Source organism: Gadus chalcogrammus, chromosome 5 (genome assembly GCF_026213295.1).
Source record: "Gadus chalcogrammus isolate NIFS_2021 chromosome 5, NIFS_Gcha_1.0, whole genome shotgun sequence".
NCBI lineage: Eukaryota > Metazoa > Chordata > Actinopteri > Gadiformes > Gadidae > Gadus > Gadus chalcogrammus.
The window spans coordinates 789,900-799,022 of NC_079416.1; the positions used below are offsets into that span (position 1 = coordinate 789,900).

Genomic DNA, 9,123 nt, shown 5'->3' on the forward strand with positions numbered 1-9,123 from the left:
ACTGTCTTGTGGAGGAACGAATTAGTGGAAAGTTCTAACAAGGACAGGGCCAGCAGGCCCGCAGGTCGAAAGAAACAGACCTGTAGGATCTTTTCTGACAGTATCCTATTTGGAGTTGAGTTGTCAGTTGGGAATTAATTCAGTCGTTTTTATTTGAGGAGCTTTCTTGGGATACTGACTAGTGAATTTTAAATGCTCATCTTGGTGCAGTTGACCTGCAGATCCTACACCAGGTGAATTTCTGATTCCGATCTTGCTATTTTGAGAAAACAGGCTTCTCGCACTTTTTGAATAGATAAGTCTCTTGGTTGGGATTCCGCTTCAGGTGATTAGCTAATCCTGATCTTGGTGTTTTGAGAAGTTTCTTGTTTGTTCTTGATCTGTTCGAATGGTTATGTATTCAGCCATTATTTTAAAAGAATGGGCTTGTCGTTTGACGTTCCGTTTGAATGAGTTTTGACCCGCTAATCTTCCAATCACGCTGCAGTGTTGGATCTAAAGAAAGGGCCAGTCTGTAACTCTGATCTTGGTGCTGTGTGGCAATGGGTTCTTGTTTGAAATTCTGGTTGATTGATTATCCATCCGACTGTTCATATTTTAATCAAAAGGCCAGTTTCTACGCTCGGTCAACTTTTTATTTGTAATTAATTACAAACAATTCGGACATTTTTCAATATAAGATAAAGAAATTGTATGAACCGGCTTATTGTCTGTATTTAAGTCGTGTTAGGATTAAGTTACCTCTGAGGTTTTTACGACCCGGTTCATTTTTTGTTGTTGTTGATTCTGTCATAAATAAATTAGGCGGACAGAGAATAGTTAATTTGTTTAAATTAGTTGATAATCATAAATAAATTAGACGGATAGAGAATAGTTAATTTGTTGAAGTATTGAATAAATGTGTAATCTTCTTTGACATCGCCGCGCTGACTAACTGCACGTGCACGAGCAATCACACAGGGGACGAGCAGGAGCCTGCAAAGCAGGGAGGGAGACGAGCGCCGGGGAGGAGTTCACGTTTGTAGCTTAGAGATAATAAAGTATAGAAAATAACTAGCAGAATAAACTCAAATAAATTGTATTAATAAATAGTGTACTTCAGAATAGATAAATAAAGTAATAAAGTAATAATTAAAAATGGCACCAACAGCGGTAGAGATTTTGAGTAGAGACCGTCTATTGCTCAAAGGTGAGATGAAAAAGATCTCTGAGAATTGGGAAGAAAGGACAGAAGTAGCAGGTACTATATGGCCCATGGGAGGGACTTTTGATCCAACAATGTATCGGGACATGGAGGTAGTAATAAGGAGTTACATAGATAACAGAAGTGGAAAAACGGCCTTAGCGAAGAAGGACAGGGAAAGGTTAGTGCTAGCTTTGTTCGAAGAGGAGGGAGAGAGGTGGCGCTCATTACAACGAGTGGCCAGAAAAATAATCTCAAAGGAAGAGTGTAACAATGCTGACATTTGTTGTAGTGAGGGTGAAAACGAGAATGAAGGAGAGGAGGAGGATGACATTGAGCATGTTGGTGAAGGGTCATCACAACCATGTGTAAAACACATTACTAAGAATGCTAAAAGGAAATTAAAGAAGCGGAACAAAAGAAAGGAAGAGTGGTCTGGGACACAAGGGGCAGAGGAGCCTGGCTGCAGTACAGCAGTACTAAGCCCCACACCACTCGAGTTAGATGAGAAACTAAGAAAATCACAAAGGGGGAAAAGGGCACCCGAAACTTCCCCGGGAAATTATCCTATTCTAGACAAAGGACAACAGGTCCATTTTCAACCGTGGGGTTCACAGGACTTCGAGGGAGTCATTTCTAAACTCCCTAACATAATTAACGGGGCGTCTAAATGGATTAGAACATTTGAGGAGCTCACAGTGGGAAAGCTAATTGCAGTGGGGGACCTGAAAGCTCTGTTGGCAAGAGTGTTGGGGTTATCCAAGATGGAGTTTGTACTGAGGAATGGAGGGTTGAATATACTGGATGGAAAATATGATAAGACTACACTTGATCATTACAGAGGGGCGTTGTGGGCCACACTCAGGAGGGAGTTCCCGATCCGTATGGATCCTAAAAACATGAGAGTTCTCCCTATTGGTGACACAGAGAACCCTGCATCCTACCTGCAGGCCCAAGTAGACAGATGGCGCATGGAGACGGATGAGGATCCTGAGATCCATCCGGTGTTCTCTGTCATGTTTAGAAACTCTGTGATAGAGACACTTCCCAGCCAAATCAAAGCCAAGCTAGAGGATGTGGTTGGACTGTCTACATCAGGATCTCATAGAGATTTTAATGACCATTTAGTTCATGCAGTGGATGAATATCGTCAGAATAAACAAAGAACACAGGAACAAAGCAAAGAGGTTCAGAGGAAGCTATATCAGCTTCAGCTGGAAGATCTCACAAGGAAGGAAAGAGATAAGAAGAGACAGGCAGGTGTTTTAGAACCAGCTGCTGTAATATCGCAAGCCTTCCAGCAGGGCACACTTCAAAACCAACATCCACGATTGGCATTCTCTCTCCCAGTACAACAGCCTCAGAGCCAACTGTCACCTACTCCACCTGTTACACATGTGCACATCCATAATTATGGGAACCCCACAAATAAAAATAGACAGAATCAGCAACAGGGGTCCCAAGGACAGAATAGAAATAATCAACAGCAGGGATTCCAAGGACAACGCAGAGGTCCTTTAATATGTTTTGGATGCAACCAGGAAGGACATATTAAGAAACATTGTTTGATTAACCCTTTTCCATCCCAGCAAGGACAGGGCAACGGTAATCAGGGGAGGCAAGATCAAGGGAGCTACAACCAGGGACAGCAGGGTCCCTTTATAGGTTAGGGATATTAGGGGTGCTCAGAGAATCCACAGGGGGAGGGTCAGCTTGTAGCGATCACAAAACAAGCTGATGAGGAACCAATACTGCAGGTTCTGATAAATTATAGAGGCATGCCAATGATGGCTGACACTGGAGCCACTTACACTTGCGTAAGTTCAAAATATGCCTCTCACCTCCCCCTGGCAGGAAAATTCACCAAAACTTTAGGATTCTCGGAACACACGCAGTTAATACCTATGACAGCTCCAAGTCATAGGTATAGCTCCATTCTTATTTTAAGTTGTATAAGTGAGCGAATGAGTGAGCGAGTGAGTGAGTGAGTGAGTGAGTGAGTGAGTGAGAAAGAGTTAGCATTGAGTTAAGATAGAGGGGACAGATGAAGTGATTTGTGAAGAGTGAGACAGAGAAGAGGAAGAGTGTGTAGATTGGTAACGAGAAGTGGCGGTAATGGGGAAGGCTTTCCGGTTAGAATTTTCTTTGGGGACATTCATATCTTTCGATGGCCTTTTAAGATTAATAATCTAGTTTTGGAGTGTGTCCAAAAACGAACAAACCAGAAAGGAAAGGAAAGGATTACTGAAAGTGAAAATGGTTATGGAGATTTGTGAAAGCAAAGGAAGTAGATAAAGAGAGGTAAAGAGAGTTAGAGAGAAGGAACGTAAGTAAGGAAAACCCGCAGGTGGGGCTGGACAGAGAGACAACAGAGAGAAAGAGACTGAATTTGCATTGTACTGAATAGATTATTTGTGCGTTTGGATGTACTCTGTATTTGGTCCCTGAATGTAACCTATGTCCACTGTTTTAGAGAAAACATAGAACCACCACTGGGATTGGTGATTCTGTGGCTCTTGGAGACTCTGCATCGCGTCGGAACACCATGTGGTATAGATCATTACATCTTGGTACACAGAGCACTGGTGAGACAACAGGTTGAATCAGAGGGAGAAGGTGTTTGGAGAAGGGAGAGGAATGTAAAGAAAGCAAAAAGGGCGGATGCGGACCGACGCAGAGGTAATAAATCAGCGGAGAGGAGGCTGGGGGACGGTTTAGCTCAGGAAGTAGAGGGTGTCTTGTAACCGAATGGTTGCTAGTTCGATCCCCATCTCCTCCTAGCTGAGTGTTGATGTGTCCCTGAGTAAGTTACATTAGGAATAATTATTTAGACTCAAACATGAGCAATTAGCGTTAAAAATTGTCTGCACACCACACTCCACAGGAGTCAATGGGTTCAATGGCGCCAGGGTAAAGTGACTCATCAAACGAGGAGCGGACCCAACCCATGGACTCTGCGTGGATAGGTGGATGTTATTTTGGTGCTTGGACCTGACGAGGTCTAGGTGCTAAGATAACAACACAAATAAAATATTTCCTTCAAGATTATGATAAGTAATAGACAATTTATTAAAAGTGATCTTATAATTTAGAAAAAACAATCGGCAATACTTAAAATTTAGACCAAATAAGTATGATAAAACGTTATCCAAATTTCTAAATTTAGGTTATCCACAATGACAAATGTAATTTAAAATAAATAAGTAAAATAAAATGAGACAGGGTGTGTGTGAGCCTGTTCTCATGTGTGTGTCAGGGCTGCCGAGGTAGGGGAGAATCCTCTCCTACTCCAAGTGACGGAATACACAAGGGGATACACAAGCATACTTAGATAAAACAATATGGTTAATTACTAAATAGAAACAATGTATCAATTCAGTGTTGAATAAACTAGTTAAGATCAACATAGAGGATTTGGGTTTGGTATAGTAGTGAATCAAAATATGGAAAACACTAAATGCAAGCAATAGGTAGAATAAAAGGTTTAATTAGGTCGTCCAATTTGAATAGATAGTGAAGGGCAATCGGGTAGGATTATGAAGAGAATTGTGATTTTGAGTAACGGTTAAAACAAAAGTGAGTCGCCCAATATTGAAGATGCAAGTTTTAATATTGTGATTTTTGTTTTCTTTCACATCTCCCTAGTTAAGGACAATAGGTGGATTGACGCTACATCTGCTGGGAAGGAGACATACATGCTATGTTGTCAAATTGGATTCGGAAGTAGTGGGTTTACCTTCAAATGCCACTAATACTGCTGCAACACTTTAATAATTTTAACTGATAAATTATATTTTGTTTTATAGTCGCCCTGATGTGCATTCATGACGCACACATATGGCTGCATAAGGCAGATGCGGCTGAAGACTCTGTCTCCATCCCTCCACTTTGCGATCTATACCACCATATAGGTGGGGATTGATCGTATCCCAGGTACGGCATCCTGCAATAAGCCAGTATGGAAGGCTGGTTAGCCAACGACGGGTAAGATCCCACCTTGAAGCCCGGGACAACCTAATTCAGGCACAGTCACGATTACTTGGCAGAGTCACTGTGAGCACTGGCTCACCTGATCATGGAGTGACGGACTGCAACCATCATAGGAAAAGCCGGCTGATGAAAGGTGGAGGGGGAACAGGAGTCAGATATGTCAGCTCTGGCAGCAAAGGTCGTCTTGAAACGGGGCATGTCGCGTTTTATTTCATTTTATTTTACCTTTGTGGCATAGAAGGCCACTAATGCATGTATGTTTTTTCGGTTTAGTGCATGACTTCGGAACAGCGTGGTTTCGGGCGGCTGATGGTAAACCCACCCATATTGGGCTTAGGATTTGGACATACTGGTTTTGATTTCCCTTCCCAAAAGATTGGTTTCAGTTTACTGATGCTTAAGGTTAGACTTTCGACGTTGGGTGCACCAACGGCGTTATTAGATTTGTTTATCATTTAATGCGTATGGTTTTGACCATTGCGCAAGGGGGGAGGTATTGAGGAGAATTAGGAAAAAATTTGAAAACAAGGTTTTTCTTCACCATACTTGCAAATAATGATTAACATCCAGCTAAATGAGTGTGAAATATTTGAAAAAACAGTGTTCAACAGATGGGTAGAAGCAGTCCCATCAGAAGACCAAAGTGCGGCTACGGTAATCAAGGTTCTGACTAGAGAAGTCATGCCAAGGTTTGGAATTCCGTCACAAATTAACTCAGGCAATAGAGCTGCGTTTATTCAGAAAACACTCAAACAAGTGATTTAACATCTGCATGTCAAACAAAGATTAGGCTGTGTCTACATTCCTCAAACCACAAGGTATGGTGCAGAGAGGAATCGGACGCTTAAGACAAAGATTAACAAAATTAAATTAGAGTACTAAATTAAAGGACTAATGCACTACGACTGACACTAATGAGTTATCGCATGAAAACTAACAGAACGACGCATCTAACCCCGCATGAAATGTTTACGGGTCGACCCATGCCTTCACCTGTCATTCGAGGGCCTCATAAAGGACCTCCATTAGAACAATTGGAAACTGAATTAAGACGTTATATGGGACAACTAACTGGCATACAGAGGCTTATTTTTCAACTAGAGAAAGGCAGAGTTCCAGAGTTGGAGAAGGAGCCACCAAGGGGGGTGGAGCCAGGTGACCATGTGAGAGAAGGGCCATACAAAGTCACCAGCGCAACACCAACAGCCATCCAAGTGGAAGGAAGTGCCACGTGGTATCATCTCAACCACTGCACAAAAGCTGCTCAACCCAAAGCCAGAGACGACCGTGAGGAGGAGGAGCCAGACGCAGACACACGTGGGGCTGACCAGCTGCCCCAGGACCAGATCCAGTCGAGCCAAGAGATACAGCAGCATGATGATGCTGAAAACGGGGAGCCTGTTTCTGATCCTTTACGGGTTGTGCCAGATTTCGCTGGCACAAGCACAGACCCCGAGGAAGGATGAAACCACGGGGACAACACAAACCTGGAAGGGCCAGGAATTAGGGGGTGATAGGCCTACTGAAGAAAGCCAGAGAGGAACACAGGATAATCCGGCCCAAAATCATTCAGGACTAATTGACAACTAAGGGAAAACAGTCTTGTCTGCTCACATACCACCGCAAGACCAAGTCAATGACTTTGTGTTTACTGTTATGTCGGATGACCAACACCTATGTGCATTAACCCTCATGCATTAAATTATGAACATGCACATAGGAAAGATCGGTGTAAATTACATATCCAATTTAATCCAATGAAATGGTGTTTAACAGTAACGTCAGGAATGCATGTGGCTATAACAGAAAGTATAAATTAAATATGAGAGAATATATACTTCTTAAAACTGTGGCTTGGCAGAACAGACAGGCTTTAGATTGGCTTTTAGCAGAAAGGGGGGGAGTTTGTGATCTTATAGGTGAAATGTGTTGTACCTTCATTCCAAATAATACTGCCCCAGATGAATCATTTACACTTGCGATGAACAATTTAAAACGTTTAAGAAAAGAATTAAAGGAAAACGCAGGCCATGATCAGGGAATGTTTGGATGGCTTGAAACAAAGTTTGGTATGTGGGGAATGATGTTCGCAAAGATAGGTATAGTGCTCCTAATAGTACTAACAGTGATGGGTCTGATCTTCTGCTGCTGCATTCCCATAGTCAGATCTGTAATAGCATCCAGGCTTTCTAAAGAGATGGCCCTCATGGTGACTGGCATAGAGGAGTCGGGGGAGTGGGAGAGGATGCTCTATGGAGAGATAGATTGGAGTGACACTAGAAAGGAGATCGGAATGTGAAAATCGGACATCAAAAAGAGGTCCTATTTTCTTAACTGATGACCTCTCTATGGGAGTCACAACCATTTCAGACAGTGTGAACAAATGGACATTTGGACTAATGGGTTCCAGGGCATGGTGGCTGAGAACAGAAGCAACTACGGTGCCCTAAACCCCCACGTTATATAGTATACCAGTACATGATGATAAATCAGAGCTATCCAAATCCATGCAAGCTTGTTAACAATTTTAGTTTCTAATTTCTATTATTTACTTATTTTTTGAAATATCATTTTTTGAGTTTCATATTTTTATGTCATATATTCTGAAATGCTAATTTTCAATGCATGCTGAAAATACTGTGTTATGTGTGAATTCTAGTTAAACATGTTAGACATTTGATAGATCTTTTTTGCCTTAAATCAGGTTGAGACTCCTGAACGTGTTTAAAGGTTTTTTAACGATGATCAAATGTAGTGCAAAATATGACCCAAACGACTGTTATGTTTTTGTTGTGACCTTAGTAGTCACAAAGGGGGGATGTGTGGTAGAAATTAGTGAGTATATTCTATGATAAACCATGATTATTAATAGGTTTTATATTTTAAATAGTGGAAAGCATTGTGTTTGCAGAATCTGGATTCAGAACAGATGGTGCACAGGAATGTATAGGGAACTGGGGGGAAGCTAAGTTGGTCTAAGGCCTTTCAGCCTTGGGTCAAGCTAAAGTTGACCTCAGCCTTTTTAGCCTTGGGTCATCTTGGCTAATGAGGTTGATCCATGCAGACCACTGAACTGGGCAGTTGATAACATGCTGTGACGAAGATTGACGGGCGGAAACCCCATTGTGACTCCATTGTAAACAAAGAAATTCCTATACGTGTATAAGTGAGGCTGCAGCCCGATGTGGGGCCAGTGACTTTGCAAACCCACTCAGGCTGTTGTCGTTGTTGTTTTGCTGCACGATAAAGTCTTTTTCAATTCTTGCTCCGGACCCCTCGATTTCTTTTACACTCTCTCTTAAATTAGTCTAAGTGTTTTAAATCTCGATTAATCTACGACACCAGCAGGCAGCAGCAAAGAGATGTAGCGACCTCGGTTTATTTCTTCAGCTTTCACATACACACAAACACGCACACAGGGTGCTTGGTCATTCTTTTGTTTTTTTTTCGTTGTCTGTTAAACCGCCACGTGGAGCGACGTGTCTGGGAACGTCGCCTCTTGGTCTGAGCGTGTGTAGGCATCGCTTCTCGGCCTTTTGGCTAAGATCAAGTGTAGTATCTGTTCTTATCAGTTTAATATCTGATACGTCCCCTACCCGGGGACCATATATTAAATTGATTTTTGGAACTGGGAGATGGAAAAGGGGCTTGCCCCGTCCACTCCACGCATCGACCTGGTATTGCAGTACCTCCAGGACCGGTGCACCCCTCTCTCACTGTGAAAAACAAAACTAAACTCCTCCTGAGAGTACACCCGTCCGCCTGTAGACAATAAAGTGTCATTTACAATTCATAAACGCACTGTTTACAATTATTCCAACGATATTCTGTTGTTTAAGAAAGAAAAAAGGATTCTTTCTGTGGCGTGTCGATAACTCGGATCTCCAGGTTTCCTTTCGTTATGCTTCCATCTCGCTGATTTCAGATTCTCCTGTCATCGTGTGACCGGT

The 9,123-nt window shown here is 42.3% G+C and overlaps 1 non-coding gene across 1 annotated transcript; it reads left to right on the forward strand.

The window, feature by feature from the left end:
* The first annotated feature begins 8,693 nt into the window (after nucleotides 1–8,693).
* LOC130383318 (U2 spliceosomal RNA) lies at nucleotides 8,694–8,884 on the forward strand. Its single transcript, XR_008895757.1, has one exon. It is a non-coding gene; the product is annotated as a U2 spliceosomal RNA (small nuclear RNA).
* Nucleotides 8,885–9,123: the final 239 nt, after the last annotated feature.